Here is an 18,471-nt window from a genome sequence, read left to right as displayed (position 1 = left end):
TACAGAAAGCCCCAAAGGCCAGATCCTTACTCCCTGGGGTCTTTAGTATCTAGGGTGCAGGCATGTGTCCTAAGGTTATCAATCTAATGTTCCTGCCCAGGAGTTGGAGCCTAGAGCAACCAGAGCTCTAGAGCAAAGAACACAGAGAATCACTGACACGTTAGAGTTCCCTCATTGCAGTGGGCCTCGGCGTCTGCTGATGAGGGGCAGAGTGGCAGTGGGGTCTCGAGGCCAGCAGCTCAGCAGGGGGTGTCTAAGCATGGCCAGGGCTGCTAGCTCCTGTGGCAGCATTCTTAGGTTCAGGACCATTTTCTTCTAATCTTCCAGTAGATTTTGTAAGATGCTTGATTTTTCTTATAGGAAACACCACTTCTAAAGTTCACCAGAGTTGGCTTCCGTGGTTAGCAGTAGGAGCTCTGACTAGTCTGAGCATCATGATACTTGTCTCTGCCCACCTCGGGGTTAACATGCTAAGTGTAGATTTAATTATATATGTACAGATAACTGCACTGCTATAAAACGCACGTGCAATTGTGTGTATATAGGCCTGTGTTTATTATAAGCTCAGAGAAAGGACTTGGTCACTAGGCTAAAAAGAATCAGAGTGGGAGGAACTAGTGATTTTTTAAGTCATACTTTCGGCTTTCCTGACATTGTCCTTTCAAAGGACTTTCAGAACCAGTTCCCATCGTAAATATACCACTGTTGAATCTGGAAACCGAGATAGAGTTGTAAAAATATGGAGGGCTTATAATAACTCTACACAACTGAAGTTTTATTATTTTATGTGTAAAGTCTACTCTGTATTATCAAATTTTCAAAAACTATTTTTCAGGTAGCTGATTTCATCACAAGGGTCAAACCACTAAAAATTCTGAAGTTTTGTTTATGTTGGCACTTTTGACTCTTTAATGTCTCACAATTATTTATATGTTCTCCATCCAGGAGGTGTTCATCTAACTGCACATTCCTGACTCGGGTTTGAGAATGGCCAGTGGAAGGAGGAGAAATTGCATCTCTCAGTTGAGGCACTTAAGGACTGTAGCTGGCCAGTGCTGTGTGGTGTCCTTCTTTCCTTATGGTGTCACCTTTTAATTCTGTCACTATGTGTTACTACGATGCTGCTGTGGGCATTATCCTGTTCCTTCCCCTTTGTTACTTGCCTCAGTAGGGCCACTCTGTAGGACTCTGCAGGCTTTTCCCTGGTCCAGCTGTCTCTAATTTCTCCTTTCTGGCTTTCCATGGGTTGTTCCCTCCCCTCGATCTTTCTTTCCTCTTTGTCTCTTCTTTCCCTTCTCTTCCCCTCCCCTATAGAAGGGTGGACCTACATATTGTTATCTATGGAGTGTATATGTATATGTGTATATATGCTGAGGGGTGTGTGTGTGTTTGTGTGAAATTGGAATGTAAATATTAGAAACAGACTCTTCACTCTAAGCCACATGGTGCCTTGCCTTACACTTCCAAGTGCCCCATGCCACACCCTTTAATTGCCTGGTGTATCCTAGAAATGACACATAGACCTCCACCTCAGTTTTCCCTTCCTGTGGGAAACCTGAAAGTTCCTTTCTTTTTTTCCTTTTTTTTTTTTTTTTTTTGAGATACAGTCTCACTCTGTCACCCCAGGTAGAGTCATCATAGCTCACTGCAGCCTCAAATTCCTGGGCTCAGGCGATCCTCCTGCCTCAGCTTCCCTAGTAGCTAGTAGCAGGGACTACAGGCACGTTCCACCATGCTTGGCTAATTTTTTCTATTTTTGGTCTCACTCTTGCTCAGGCTGGTCTCAATCTCCTGACTTCAAGCTATCCTCCCGCATCAGCCTCCCAGAGTGCTAGGATTACAGGTGTGAGCCACCTCGCCCGGCTTAAAGTCCCCTTTCTGTGGACCTTCAGGTTAATAGTTCTGCTGTTCTTGGGAAAGCAGAGAAAATGCTGGTAGCACCCTGTTTGGGAGCGTCTACCCTTTGTCTTCCTTTTCTTGGGAGTTTTGGGTGTCTTGGTTTCAGGCATTGCAGCCTGGGGCAGAGGTGAGGTGGGAAACTGTTTCTCAAACTCCATTTACCTGGCAGGGTGTCTTCTCACCTTTCCAGAGTAGTGACATGACTTGCTCGGATCCTGGGGCCTGAGGATATGCACACATACATGTGCACACACGCATTCCGCCTCTAGCAGGAGGGTAAGCCCAAGGTCACCAAAATAAATCAGCAAAACTGGAAACCAGGGCTGTTGATTCTTTGCCTTATTCCTTGCAGGCTCCCTCATATATTCTAGAAGGAAATCATATACATTTTCCCTCTCTCTCCTCTGCATTTTAAAGATTTATTTCATCTTTGGCTTTACAGAAAGGAAGTGGAATTTGGTCTGTAGGGACTTTTTTTCTGTACAGAATTCTAGTGACATCATGGGATGACCAGAGTCCTGCTTTTTATTAAAGGACGCAGGGAAGGTTGTGCTATACTTACATAGGACAACTCTTTCTCATCTTGCTTGCTTGAAATAATAATAATTCATATCTAGTTTTAAGTTCTTTGAGACATTTTGTAAAAGTTCAAGTGCCATTGAATAGAAATTTTGTGGATTTTTAAAAAGTAAATATTTACTTAGCAAATTCAAATGGGAACTTCAAAAGGGAAACTGTAGTAAGAAGGTTATTGTAGATACTGAATTTTTTGCTATCGTTATTCTTTAATGATCAGTCAAGATTAATTAAGGGAATCACAAAGGATTGCACTTAGGAACGTATTTGGAAATACTTATTGTGGAGTAAGAGTAAGGGACAATATTCTGGTCCTTAGTACTTTCCCACTTTTGCAAACATAACTGGAAGAGACCCAAAGCGTAAAGCCCTAACGATATTGCAGACAGCGTTTATCATCCTCTGCTCCCCCCATGGTTGATAAAAGTTGACTGATGGGATTTGAAAGGAAGCCAGGCGTCTTTTTTGTATGTGTGTGATGTCTGTAAAACTGCAGTGATTTCAGGCGCTCCCCCTTGTGAAGATCTGTGTACGCGTGACAAGGAATGCAGCATTTAGGTATTTGTTTATGTGTTTTAAAATATCGTTAACAAAAGCATGGAAATGATAGCCGTGTTTTGTTGCTTTAAGCTACACTGTTGTATCGTGTTTTATTTCTAAGTTCCTTTTAATAAGCTGGAAACCATCTCCATGGACGCAGCCTTTTTCCTTTACGTTTGAACTTTCCTGGCAAAAATGGCTTGTAGATAGAGTCCAGGCTAGTTCATTCCCTTTGTATGTAGAGAATTAGACACATGAATGCCACAAATTAATCAAATGTAGGTCCAGAATAGAAGACTCTCTCCCACTAACATGACTGTGAAAGCTGCTTTGAATGGGAGGGAAAGGACCCATCAAATATGCATGAAAAATAGTGAGTTTATGAAGGCGCAGGGATTGTTGGGCTTGGCCAGACCTGCGTGCCATCACTTAGAGGGGGCAAAAGCAGAGGGTGGGAGTGGGAGGACCACCACCCCGGGAGGCGGGTTTTTTCTTTTTGAATGATCTTCTTCCATGGAGAGAAACCTCTGGGAATATCAATGAGTCCCTTGCTAAGGCAGGGTTGGAGGTCAAAGTGCAGGGCCAGCTGCCAGCCTTCTTGAGGGACAATAGCAAAGCCCTTCTGTACATATGACAAAAGGATATTCCAAAACAGTGTTTTTTAAGACACCGAAACAGCAGTTGAATTAAAATTATGCAGCATCGTGTAAAATTAACTTTTTCTCTTCCCTCTTATTTCTTAGAGTTGAAAGTTAAATGATTTGGCTCTTATTTTTCTGTTTTCACCCACTTATTTTTTGATTTCTAGAACTTTAATCATTTAGCCACGTAAGTTTAAATGCCTCCTTTAGCACTTAAATACTGATGTGATAAAGGAAAATGTTCTTTTTAAGGTTTTTGTGTTTAATACACCCAGCCTTATTTGTCTGTTATAAATTGCAAAAAATACATATTTCTAGATGGACATAAAATATATACATTAGATAAACAGTAAGTAGTGTTGTGCAAATGTTGAAAGCATAATGTAGCAACATAGTAATATGGTTGAAGTAAATTTATACACATGGTATTATTTCCCAGAGAAACATTAAAAATCAAAAGTTGAACTCCTATGAAAATATTAACCAGAATTACAAAAGTATTTATTCTGAGATACTTCAAATCTGGATTTGATATAACATAATTTATGTAAACATAAACAGAGATGAAATATGAGAAACCCCAATATTAATGTAAAACAAAATGAAAACTTGGCATTTAGGTCACATAGCATAGCTATGCGTACTATTTTCCTGACTCTATCTTGATAAAATTGAGAGTTACCCATAAAAATACTACTCTGTGGTCTTTCAGGCCATATTTTTTGTTCCTGGTATGGTTTAAATTTCATATTGTGTTTATTTTTCTTCATTCTCTTCATCCTCACCCTGAAACCACAGAAGGCTTTCAATGGAAGGGAGAGTATTGTATCACACTTCCTGGTCCGTGCCAATTAGTTCCACTGTGGACTTTCTTTGTGGCTTTCTCTTGGAATGGTATCATATTATTGGTCTTCACATTTGCCAGAATAGTTCCAGTTTTCCATCTTCTAGCACCAAATCCCTGAAAAGCTCACATATGACTTACCTAATGGCCAAGCACACATGCTGAGGGGTGTATGGTTTCTTGGTAAGATGACTAAGAGTGGAAAGTTGGGCTTTCATGTTCAATCCTTAGAGTCAGAATTTATGGGACTCCTCCAGCTAAAGACTTCTTAGATGGGATAGTGATAGTAAATTAATGTTGGACATTTATTACCATGTATCCTTAGCACATTAATAATTTTCAATCTGAGAAAGAACCCTAGAGAAAACTAGAAGACGACAAGGATCAGGTGAGAGGCCCCGTAGGGACCAGCCCAGGTCATTACTGATGAGGCCATTAGGAGATGCAGATGGAACTATTGTCTAATGAAGAGTATCAGATAAAAAAAAAATTTAAAGCCAAACAAAATAATAATATCCCAACTGTGGTTTTAGCCATCTTTTCTTTAATATTTTGACATTTGGCAGACCCTCATTGGGTACCTACAGGATGGGTTAGGTGCATTTGAGAAAACAATGCTGCTTAAATCTTAATGACAGAAACAGGGCAAGTACACTCTCATCCATTAATAGCAAGACAAATACAACTAATATTGTAAAACGTATATCAAATGCTGTTGGGACTTAAAGAAAGGGGAAGCTGTGTGTGATGGGAAGGTCAGGAAGGATATCTTAGCGGAGATGGGTGTGAAATGTTAGGATTTTGAAAATGCAGAACAGAGGGAAGGTTAGGAGCCAACAGGGACAGCCAAGAGGTTCTGCCTGTAACAGTGATTTGTCAGGCCCCTTTGCCGGGAGCGTCTCTCAGAAAATGATTTACTCTGGACACTTGGGTAAATAGGCCCAGCTGCTTAAGGCTGCAGAGCAGCAGGCCCTGCAACGTTTCCCTCTCCAACCCACCACGGGCCTCCCAGCCCCTGCCCTGGAGGTAAATCTCTCTCCACAGGTGTGATCTTCTGGAGCACGTTAGTTGGGACGCTCTGGCTGGAAAGCACCTGGTGGAGATAAACAGTGGTCCCAGTGAGGAGGTTCCCAAATGAGAAACTCAAAAACTGTACCAGGAAGGTAGAGGGAGGGGGGCCCTGATGACTTTTGAGCAGGACTGTGACCAATTGAGAATTGCACTTAAGAAAAATTGATCTTGCAGTAGGGAGAGCCTGGGGATCAGAAGCCTGGTTAGGAGGCGGCTGCAAGAGCCCAAGAGAGAGGGCTGAGTTTGGATACAAGTAGACTCTGGGAAAGGAAGAGGAAATGGGTGTCCCAAGGCTTGGAAGAGAAAGCATCTGACCACAGGAGGGGATGCCAAAGGAGCAGGTGATGACACCCAGGTTTTAAGGATAGGGGCGGGGAAATGTGGGGTGCCTGGAAACAAGTCAGACTTCAGACAGGGAGCTGAGGATGAGTTGTTGGTGTGGAATTATTCAAAAATAGAAAACGAGTGATCTCTTTAAAGGTTTGATTATTAAAGAGAACTGTGAATTAAGCCCTGCTCTTTCCAAAGGAGTTGGAATCATTTTCTTTCATAGAGTTGGGCGTGGCTTTAAGAAAACCTGATGTGTTCTCATGACATCATCATAAGGCAGGTGGGGTGGGGAAGGGGCATTTTTGTACCCCACTGACTTTTATATTGGTTTGTGAATCCACTGAAAATGAGGCCTTTCCCCACACATTTGACAGCACAGTCAGCCTAGCAATTTAATGCTGGTTCTTCCCATATAAATATTACATTGTGAGTATAATTTCCCATTATTACCACAAGAAATTATCTGGATGCTAAGAATAATTCGGCTTTATAAGGTCATATACTGATATATTCTTTCTAAACCCAAACATAAGAAATATAAAGGGAGGCTCTTTCAATTTTATTTCTTACATTAGACTAAAAATTTATTGATGGAGGAGTCAGTCTTTTTGCACAATGGGTACTCAAAAAAGGTTGTTACTATGGTGAGTTTACTATAGATTTGTATTTTTTTTTTCTTTTAAATATTGATGCTCATCTACTTCCTATAGGATCCTTCATTACTTTAAGGCTAATTCCAGTTTTTTATGAGCCATGGGACCAGCCTAGAACACAGCAATTGTATGATATTCAAACTTCGATTTCAAGTCAAAATCTGTTATAGAGATACCGTGTGTGTGAGCACACAAATAAACGAATAACAGCTTCCAAATCCATTTCACAAAAGGTAACCTAGAGTGTTGATTTGGAAAAAATATAACCTAAAAAATGATGACATCTGCATGTGTGTGAGAGACAGAGAGAGAGAGCGATACAGACAGACAGAAAGACAGTAGGGGGAAGAGCTAGATAGAATGATAAATGAAAATCTGAAGAGGCAGGCTTCATTTCACTGGTATTAATTTGGTAAATTATCCATAATTTATTAGAGCTTGTAAACATTGTGGCAAAATTTTTTGCCCTGTCAGTAATGAATTGCTACATCATTAATTTTGTCAAGGGATCAAGAAACAACACTGCTGAGCTCAAAGAAAATTCCTAGATGAATAGAGTTGGGTCTGAAGGGTTGGTGTAGTTAATGTAATTCAGCGGTGAATCCATGGAACCCTTTCCTGCCATGGGAGACCTTTCCTCATGAACAGCCTGACCACAGCTGCCAAGGGTGGCAGGGTCCACTGATCTAAATGGAGAGGACACTGTGTGGTTGACATTGCCTTGGGTTCCTCATGTTTACCTGTGGCACTGCCCTGACTGGTATATATTTATATATTTCTCTACTTCCAAGTATATTTGAAGTGGTAGATGTAAAAGATATATTTTTTAAAAGTTAATTGAGATAAAGGATTATAAGAGAGGTCAGAAATACTTTATTGATTGATTGATTGAAACAGGGTGTCACTTTGTCGTCCATGCTAGAGTGCAGTGCTGCCATCATAGCTCACTGCACCCTCAAACTCCTGGGCACAGGTGATCCTCCTGCCTCAACCTCCCAAAGTACTAGGATTACAGGTGTGAACCACCATGCCTGGCCCAGAAATACTTTGGATGAGAATATTTGGGGGAGAATTTAGTGGAGGAATCCAGAGTATCTGTTTAAACATTAAATTTGGCTTTTAGTTTCCTGGTGACAATGGGGAAAGAGAAACCTGGTTATTCATATAGTTGTCACTTTCTGATGAAAGAGTGTTTTTTCCTGGCATCTAATGACTAGGGTCTCTTAACATAAGTGGTACCAAGTAGGACAGCAGAGTTTACTTTGAGTTTTATAAATTGTATTTTATGGCTGTTTCTTAATGAAGACTAAATTCACGGCTTCACATCATAATTCGGAGAAGGCATTTCAGCAGGAAGGTAGGTTGCAGTTGCCTTGTGTGCTGAGTTTGTCCAAGTGTGCTCAATTTGGGCGTCTGGCCTGAAAGGCGGTAAAGTTTAGGGAACCTACAAGAGTGAACAGGGACTATGTCCCTTATACTGCATCTGTCTACTATCTGATACTTCCCCTGTTCTTAATAGGTGTAGTCAATTCACAGATAAATCCTTATGGGTGTTCAAAGCAGTTATTCTCTGTTGGTTGACAAAGAACATAGTCCTTAGACCCTGCTGTAAACGTAGCATTACATTACAGAACCTCAGACCCAACAGGGACTCTTACAGCTAGGTCCACACAGTGGTTCCTGGCTCAGCCTCACCTTTGAGATTCTGACCTCAGGGAGCCTCACTTCAGGTGTCGTCTAAGCAAGCAGCTGTTAGGATGGAGGAGGTCTGTCCCTGCAGTATTGTAAGGAGGGTAGTTGGGGATGGAAGCAGGGAGAGGAGCCCAATTCTAATCCAACCCCTTTTTTGACAGATGAGAGAGATCTGATATGCAGAGTTGGTAAGCCACTTGTCCACGTCACCCGGCTAGGTAGTAGCATATGGGAATCAGGAACACATAAAAATAAATAGCTTGGGTTGCATTTGTGGCCAGCCAAGAATAGGTAAGCCCACTTCAAAATGGCAGGTGGGAGACAATTCAAGTAATTGAGTGGAAAGGACTAGTGGGTAATATTAAAGGTGAATATTTGATTCACCAAAACACAACAGGGTATCTTCACTTAGATTTTTACAGAAAGAGCCAAATTCACCTGTTCTGTGTGGTTGACACTACAAAATACCTAAACAAAAGAGGAAATTCCAATAGTCAACTATTAATAGGTAGTTACCTTGTTTAAGGATTCAGGTAACTGTCCTCTCTTACTATTTGAAAAGCCTTAATTGGCCCATTGTTTTTAATACCATAGCCAATATTTTAGGTAAAAATTGAAAATCTTCATATATTGACTGATAAGCATTATGTAAAATTTGAAGTTGAAAGTAATTTGTCCTTTAGCTTTTCAATGTAAAAGCAATCTCTTAAAAATACACTTTCAGCATAAGAAGCTTGAATCTTCAGTGTTGGAGCATTTGAGAAAATAGAGTAAATCTAGTTTTATATAACTACTCTAATACTCTTAGAATAATACCACAGTGTTTTACAGTAACAAGTTTGAGATAAGATCCAATATGAATATATTATCCTCACAGCCAGCCTGTTCCTTTAGTCAATTTCAGCACACATATTAAGGAAAGCAATATATATGCCCAATCTTTGTTTCAAAGTAGATTCATGTTCTTAGATTTTGGGGGGAAAGGCATTCAGCAAGAAGTATTTTTAAAGCAAATAAACTCCCCAAAGAATAATTGCTCTTCTAGGGGCATCAATGTATATTTTAATATTAATCTTTGCAGTAGGGTACATTTCTGTTTTCTTTCAGTAATTTTACTTCTACCACCAGGATGGCTACAGGAAGACTCCTTCCAGAGATGTGACAAATGACTTTTAAACAGCTCTATTTGAGACCATATTTTCCTTCAGAGAGGATATAAATATCCTTTGGATTGTACATGTTACTTAAAACTTTATATATGTAGTGAAGTGAACTTAAACAGATGTAATTGGATCTTTGATAAAATGTAAAGTTAGCATTCCATTATGAATTATATTGTGGGAGAGAAAAACTATGAGGAGACTCTCAGGGAATCTTCTATACAAACATCATGAATGTCAAGAAGAATTCATTCGTTCCTTCATCCCATCAGTAAATACTTAGTGCTCATTATGGGCCTCCTGCTATACTATGTCCCAAGAGAGTTGCAAATAAATAAGATGTCCTCAAGAAACATATATATCTTTTTCTTATTTGGTGAGGCAGACAGATGTGAGAGGGTTAAATGGTGGTTTAAGAAGAAGAGTCACAATAAGTGATCAGAAGATAAAATCCCAGACAACGATTTTGGAGGAAACGGGGCGTAGCGGGGCTGCGGAGGTGCTGAGTGTTGGGAGAGACGGTGCGGGTGGGGGTGGTGGGGAAGGGAGTGCCGAGATGGGGATCAGGGCATCTGGCCCCGGCCCAGGCCACTCACCATCCCAGTGATTTACAGAACCTCTTTCTGTGTCAGCTCCCCCAAACGTAAGATTATCTCGAACATCCCTTCTTGCCATTCTGTCATGTAAGCACCCATCTGGCTGTAGAATTCTCTTCGTTTCTGCTTGCAATTTTTGGCTTAAACATAAAAGTGCCAGAACATATATAAGAAAAGAGAAACACAACGAAAAACTCACATAAACCAACTTTCTTTTGTTCTCTTTCCTTAGATTCAGCCTGGATTCTTCTGCTCCATAAATATTTCCCATTTAGAAAGTAATTACATCAAGGGGAAACTATACATTTAAACATATATGGCTTTTATTGTTACATGATAACTGAGTCTAAATTGGATGATTCTCATTAATGAAAGGACAAGAAAATAAGTAAGTCAAGACATAATTAGGTCACGGCATTTGGCCATTGTGACTTACCCTTCCCTTTGCCCTTATCAGCTAAAGCTTTGGCCTTAATATGGACAAAGAGCAATTTAATCTCTTTCCATTCCTATCCTTTTTCTTAGAGCTGCTTCAAATCTAAACCTCTAATAAAGAACGGGATAATAAAATAGCAGGGAAAGTATAATGGGAATTATATTGACTCTCATAGAAGTTTTGGAAGAGAAATATATTCTCTTCCCTCAGCTCTGTAATAATATAATCATAGTGTGATTTCTACTTTGCTAGACTAGGTTCTATTTTGGAAATCTTTAATGAATATAATCAGGTGGTAAGCATTTAAAAATTACTATTTTCTGAAAGCCAGGAAATTATTGTTCAGTGTAAAATGCAAAAGAAAAAGGAAAAAAGCCAGCTATATTTTTTTTAAATAGCGTGATCCACGTGGCATGGTGTGGTAGAGTCGGGAGTGGGGGTCGAGAGCTGAGTTTTAGTCCATCTTTGAATCTTTCTGTGTCAGCTTAGGTAGGTCACTTAATGTCTTTGGTGCTCAGATTTTTAAAACTGCAAAATAATAATAATAGCAAGCATTTCTATTTATCACGTGCCATGCGCTAATCTAAACCCTTTGTATTTAATTACTTAATCCTCCCACCTATACCATGGGGTAGATACTGTCATATGATTGCAATTTCGCTCTTGCTTTACCTTGCTTAACATTTCAAAGAAACTATTTGAACCCAGTCCCCTTTGATTGTAAATCTATGTATGAACCACTATGCTTGACTGCCTTATTATTTACATCACTATGATAAGAGGCCAAATATTTCAATTATTCAAAGGGGGGCACATTTCTAAACACAATAGTAACCACACTTTGTATATATAAGCTATTTTGTCTTTAAAGGAACTCAAAGAAAAAGATCACTTATTATTTTAATTATTGAACAGAATCTCTCTCATATTCCTTGTAGAAAGAGGCTGTTTTTTAATCCCCATTGTACAGATGAGAACTACAGCACACACAGAGAAGTGCTGGCAGAATGTAGGAGAATGCCACACTAACCAGGACTGAATTCACTTCTGCAGATGTCATTTGACAAATGTCATTGTTTAGACATGAGGAAACAAAAATAGCTTTTACCACATTGCCCCAGGCACTGCAGCCTCTGAATTCCTGTCAGCCCTCAGCACCGGCCACTGGGCAGCATAATTCTTGAGGCAGCGTGTGGTTGAGATTCGTGCTAGGATGCCTGCCCCCTGACCTCCATCCTTCCCCTTCTCATCCCTTCTCATTTAACAAATATTTACTAAATACCTACCTCATACCAGCCTCTGTGGTAGGGACCAAGGCAAAATGCGACCAATAACAGGCATGACCACTTCCTTAGATAGCGTACAGTTCAGTGAGGAGGTGGATATTAAGGAAAGAATCACACAAAGGGACATAAAATTATAGATATGCTGAAAGTAATAAAGGAGATGTAGGTGGTTACAGGAGAGGGATTTGGAACAGAAGCCTTGGGGTTTGAGCTCAAGCAGTCATTTAATTTCTTCCTAAGTGTTCCAACTTTGGTATGACTAATCTCCCACATAGTACGTAATTTAGGGCAGATGAGATGTGCTGGAGGGATCTGAATGAGATCAAAATTTTGATCAAAAATGTCTTCCTGTGGCTTTTCATTAGTGGGATGTGAAATGGAGTGATGAATTGGTTTTATGAAGGCATTGGTTCAGGTAGCTTCCTCTTGCTGCAGACCACTGAATTTGAGAGATTTATTTAAGAAAACTATTATGGGTAGGGGAGCAGAGTTCCAGGTTGAAGGATAGACAATGTGAATTTTGCTTTGAACTCTGTCACCAAATAACTTGTGTGGAGTTTTTTGCTGTTGTAAAATCCCTGATAGGACTCTTGTGAAGATTAAGTAAGCATGTGCACATATAATATCTCACATGATGCCTGGCACATAGTAAGTGCTGATTAAATGTAGCTCTCCTGGTTACTAGTTGGTGTGGGAGAGACCACTGTAGATTAGACACTGTGCGTGGCAGGTCTGGACAGCCTTGTCCACAAAGGCAGTTTGGGATACACGTGGGCCACAGAGCGGCAGTGGGATTGATTTTTCTGACCAAACAAGCAGTAAGTGGTATAGGGGTTCAGCAGGAGAATATTCTGTAGTGGTACAAGATGTAGAGAAGGAAAAACATGGGTGTGTCCAGCAGCAATCATCTAAATTTCCAGGAATGGCTGACATTTACAGGGAGAGTATTGGCTGGTGAGTTGGACAGTGATGCTTAGAAGGGACCGGGATGTTTCACCCTGCACCCCAAGGGAAGCTTTCCTTCCTATCTGAGCCTCCTGGACGCAAGATGAGAAAGAAGTAGAGAGAATGCAATGGAACTTTGCATTAAGTTGGGATCTTATAAAGAAGTTCCTTCCCATTATTTTTAGCTTGAGATTTAATGAATAGTTGTAGTAAAATCAGATTAGTTGTATACACTCCTATTATAAAGGAATGTGTATATCTTACATCTAACTTTAAGCTATTATCCATTCTTTGCATTCCTTTCTTCTGTCACAGGTTAATTAAACCCATGTTGTGGTCAGAGCTTGCTCTGTGTGGCAGAGTGTTTAACGTTCAGTTTAAGAAGACTAGATGAGAAGTAAAGTGATAGAAACCTCTTTAAATTGATGACTTTAGGACTCCATTGTTGTAGAATAAAATAATGATGAAATTAAATATGTAAAAAAAAAATAAAATCTCCATTCCCTTTCCATACACAAAATGGCTTATAACAAAAGCACTAAAAAAAATGTTGAACATGGGTAGCCGCACAAACAGGATTACAAAGCTGCACGTTGGCCGACCAAACAGATTAATGGGTGATGTATATCTGGCTATCTCAAGGTTCTGAAGGTGTACCAGAGCAAGATAATGAAATTGCCTGTCAGGTAATCTGATTTGAGCATTCCAGTCATCTGTGAACTGGTGTGTGGGCTAATAAGCCAGGAGTTTGCCAAGACTTATTATTTTTTAAGCTGCTCTACTGTCTACATCTGTCTCTGCAGGATGTGTTAGACAGAGTGTCCTGTGTAGAGCAAGAGGTGGGGAACCCGTGAGAGTGCCCAGGTCACAGAGAATTGCGAGGCACAGCTCTGGACCACGTTGAATGTTTCTCAGTTGTTCAGAACTCAGCTAGAGAAAAGCACAGCTGCCAGGCACACAGCGTGGTAACCTCTGTACCTCTCGGCTGGCAGACGTGGCTGTTGCAGAATCTAATAGTAAATGTCCCTTCAAAGGTGTGTAGAGTGTGGGCATTTGGAGTTTGGCTCTGGCACTTAGTAGCACTTTGACCTTGGCCAAGATATATAGCCCTTTTGAGACTCAATTTTTCTAGCTGCAAAGTATAGATGACAGTGCCTAACTGATAGAGTTGTTGTTGGTATTAAAGTTGACCTCACAGTATTTGGCACACAATAATTGGTAGGTATAATCAAAGGATTAAATAAATTGAGGACTCTGTGTACATCACTGATATTTCTCTTTGCCTATCAAATAATTTCTTCCCACCCCCTTTTTTGGGAAATGATTATTAACATAATCATTCTCTTTCACTTAATGTTTCTATGAGGATAGAGAAACTTCACAATTACTTATTATTAGTATGTTTTTGTTTTATTAGAATCATACATGTGTTATGCAAATATTAATTGTTGCCATGTCAGTGACATAGAAAAATCACTGGCAGTAATAGTTCTTTTATTTTGGGTATCAGATTCAACTGGAACCTCAGAATGAGAGGATTCTAAAAAAGGTGCTCCAAGCTTTATTTTTCTTCCTAACACAAATGAGATGCATGCATTTAATATACATCTATTTATATTCTAAAGTAATTAATTTCTCCCTTTTGTAATTTGTTAGCTTTAAAGTAATTTATAGGACAGAAAATGAAATGCCTTAGTAAATGAACTGTTATTATCAGTATGATTTTTAAAACCGTGCTAACAAATTCTAGGGTGATCAGCTAGCTAGCTTTCTGGACATCAATGAGGTAGCTTGCCTTTTCTTTGAAGAAACTCTTTATTCTGCATATAGAATTTAGCATAAAATTATTCTACTTTTGAAGGAATTATTTCTGAACTCTAAGTATTGCCTTTTTATAAAAGTATCATAAAGTATATTTTCACATCTCAGGTTAAATAGTAATCAAAAAACAACTGCAAAGATAGAAAATACAATGATGCATGGAAGAACTTACTAGGTGTGGAGTTACCCTTTTTTCCTTAAAGAAGAAAAGCCTTGTAATGCTTTTTTTCACTGCCTCTATGAAGAATTTCTCAAAATGATTATGATGTATATATAACGTAGACAAAAAAATTTCAATATTCAATTTGCTTCATTTAGTAGAAGGAAAATTGTAAATGGAGTCAACTTCTCATCTCTGTTAATCTGTTTAGTGAATTCTGTGGAATTCCTGTTGGGTGTGGAAGAAGATACATTTATGTCAATAGCAATGGCCACAAAATATAGTGTCCTGCCAAATAATTGCTCTACCACTAGGAGAAGGCAGGTTCTGCTAGTCCAGCAAGAGCTTCTGTTCAAGGTCAAGGTCTCTGAATGTTAAAACAACTATACCTTGGGGAGATGTGAAATGGAGATGGTTTCTCCCCTTCAGGGATATAAAATCTAATGGATGGGCTTACCTTCCCTGGGGTTACCATGGCCTTGACCTTATGGAATAGATTCTTCTCGCTAGGCTTTGAAAGCAGCGGTCAGTGGACTGGTGGTAGAGTAAGGATGAGATCTTTCTTTCCTCGTTCCCATCTTTCCCCTCCCTCTGTCGTATTCTTCTCTAACGTTCCCACGGCTCAGCCATGGCAGGCCACTGGTGATTGCAGAGCAGGCATTTAGAGCTCTTCCCATTGTTAGTGGAGGCTGCTGCCTGCCCACAGTTTAATAAGGTCCCCAGGGAAACCCAAGTAAGTACGTTAAGTTCTGGGGCGTTTCGTTGAACTGGATCAGTGGCAGTTCTTTTCCTCTCCCCATCGCTCTTTCTTTCTTGGTGTATTTATATTGCTTTGTGGTTAGGATTTCTCCTCTGAAGGGAAATTTATATCTAAAGCTAATTCCTCAGAGGAGAGCTATAATACTAAAATAGCAACTTGCGTTTATTTATCTTTTTACAGTTTACAAAGTGCTCTCGTTCGCATTGTCTCATTTATCCCCCAAACTAACCCTCACAGGTAAATTATTATTGTCTCCATATTACAACTTAGAGAAATTCTTGCTCAAGGCGTCAGAGCCAGGAAATGGACCCGGGGATCCTTTCCCACTGCCTGGGACAGTCTTTTCCACTTTGCCATGCCATAGAAGGCTGTCTGCGATCTCTGGTGCAGGTGACAACGTTAAAACATTCTTTTCTGGATTTAAAAAAGTCCTTATCTCCTTGGCTTTGTAAAATAGAGAGCTTGATGAATACACAGAGCTCCATGATAAGATGAAGCCCATTCATGTAAACAGTTTTCAGACTAAGTTATCAGTTACGTTTGAGTATAGTTACATTTTCTATAGTACCCTGCTCTAAGTAGGCACCAGATATTATTTATTAATGGAACAGTAAGAATGGTTAACGCAGATGTTGGTAGTTATAGCTGAATCTGTCACTTCCCAACTTTCTTCTCTTTCATAAATTACCTAACCTTTCTGTGCCTCAGTTTCCTCACCCATTAAATGGGCATGATAATAATAATAGTATAGTACCTCCCTTGTGAGTGGCTTGAGGTTCAAATGAGTTAATATATTCTGAGAACAATGTTAGGCTTATAATCAGCCCTCAGTTAATACTGGCAATTATTGTTATCATTCTCTGTATCATTATTGATACTGTAATTATTTTTCCTCACTTTTGCTACTCTCATTTACCATAAAGCTAGTATTTGGGAGGCTCTTAGGCATTTTCCCGCTTTTCCCAACAGAAGTTTCCAGGGACAGTGAGAACACTGCTCATGTTGTGTAGTGTTGTGAGCTACAGTGAACAGGAAGGGTTGTACAACTCTGCTAACGCCAGAGGTTTTTTTTTTTTTTTTTTAAAGTCTTTTTTTATTATGTATGTATTTGGCAATATTAAAAAAAGGTTTGGATCTCAATTTAAAAAAAAAAGAAGAGAGAGAGTGTCATAAAAGTACACTTTTAGCTGAAAGTCTTGGTCATTGGGGGAGAGTAGTGAGGATTTTTTCAGCTTTGTAAAATGTAATAACCTTTTTTAAAAAGCATACCGATTTTGCTTGTAGTTCCTTCTTAAACTTAAAAGAGTTATCATGTCCTAGGAGATTTTTCAGGACATGCTTTATATTAAAATTTTGTAGGGAAATTTTGAAGTAAATGTTCAGAGACATCAGTGCTGGTGGGACAGGAGAGAGATGGAATGAATTGATGCAGCAGAGAGGAGTGAAATGGGTGTCACAACTTACACTTTGATCATCCTGTTTCCTCAGCGTCCTGTTTGGTAGAGAACAATACGGAGAGGGGCAGGGAGTTGCTAAAGTAGATCCAAAAGAATCCCTGTGTGGATCCTTCACTCCAGACTGCGGGCACGTGGGTCTCTCCCGGTCTCGGCTGCTGGGTATTTAAGGGAGATACTCATTGTGCTTCAGTTTTCTTGCTGACCAAAGGCGAATAATAGAACATGCCATAGCTATAGGAGATTATTGTGAGAATTGAATGAGTTATGTGAAAAACTACTTTGAAAAACATAAAGCATCTGAGAGGCACAAGAGTATAATGGTTTCAAGCAGGAGCTGGCAAAGCACACGTTACAGATCGTCTATAGCAGAGCCCGTGTGGCCCACAGAGCCTGAAATATTTACTCTCTGGCCTTCCAAAAAAAAAGAAAAAAGGGAGCAAACCCCGGATTTAGAGCATGGACTCTGATGCCAGTGGCCTGGGTTTGAACCCTGGTCCTGCACCTATTGCTGAGGGATCTTGGGCTGGCTAATTAATGCGTCTGTATCTCAGTGTCCTTATCTGTGACAAAAGATAATGATAGGACCAACGCCATAGGGTGGCCAAAGCTATGACATGAGTTAGTAAACATAATTATGCTGTAAAAAGCCCTTAGAGCATCATCTGGCATTTATTAGGTGCTATATAAAGTTTACATGATAGTATTAAAAACACTTCGCTAATGTAGGGCACTATTGGATTAAATGACAATTTTTATAGGATTCTGATTCTATAACATGTGCTGTGTATATACTAAAGCTTTTTAAAGTTATTAAATTGATAGCTATGGAAATTAACTATATCTTTTTCATTGTACTTAGCAGAAATACTACCTAGAATGCTACTATAATCTACCTAGAATATCAGAATACTGTTATGGCCTGGAAGGACACTGAGGACCTATGGAAGTCACATTGCAGTTAATGGCATTTGAGGTGGCTTCAGCTAGATTAGCCTCCCTTATGTTGTCCAAATTGAAATGAAATTATAAAGTTTGGTATTCTACATGAGTAGAAATGTTGAATAAAATGCATAAATCTTATTTTAGTATAGAAAGTAGGAACAAGAATTGTATGTGCCTTATAATTAAGGTACGTACATACATTTTAGCCCTCATACCAGTACTGCAAGGTATATGTTTTTCTTCCCATTTGAGAAATGGGGAAGTTGAAGCTGAGGAAGACTAGACAGTCTGCCTAAAATGGAGGAAATAAGCACATAATCCATCTCCTCTACAGTACTATGAAAGAGGAATAAATTCAGTTCTCCTGTGTTCATGTCCCAACACTGTCTCTCATACTTATCAACATGAGGAAACTCTTACAGCTTATATCAGTGGCAATATGTTATTAGTATCATTTAATTCAATCCTATTAAAATAAACATTCTACATTGTTTAGTTGTTATAACATTTCTGTGTTAAATTGACATGTGACATCCTAGAATATTACTGACAAGAGTTGTTGCTTATGTTTAAGGACCAGCACTTTTGTGTAACCATCAGAAATCGGAGTGCATCTAAAAGCATCTCTGCATTTAGTGGAACTGTGTGAGAGCACTTGGCCC

General features: G+C 39.5%; 1 protein-coding gene across 2 annotated transcripts in view; it reads left to right on the top strand.

The window, feature by feature from the left end:
* Window positions 1–18,471, top strand: part of EFNA5 (ephrin A5) — a 277,684-nt gene that overhangs the window by 95,732 nt on the left and 163,481 nt on the right. The gene's annotated exons all lie outside the window — the stretch shown is intronic.

This window comes from Eulemur rufifrons, chromosome 17 (assembly GCF_041146395.1).
Source record: "Eulemur rufifrons isolate Redbay chromosome 17, OSU_ERuf_1, whole genome shotgun sequence".
NCBI lineage: Eukaryota > Metazoa > Chordata > Mammalia > Primates > Lemuridae > Eulemur > Eulemur rufifrons.
This window is presented reverse-complemented; position numbering and strand designations above follow the sequence as displayed.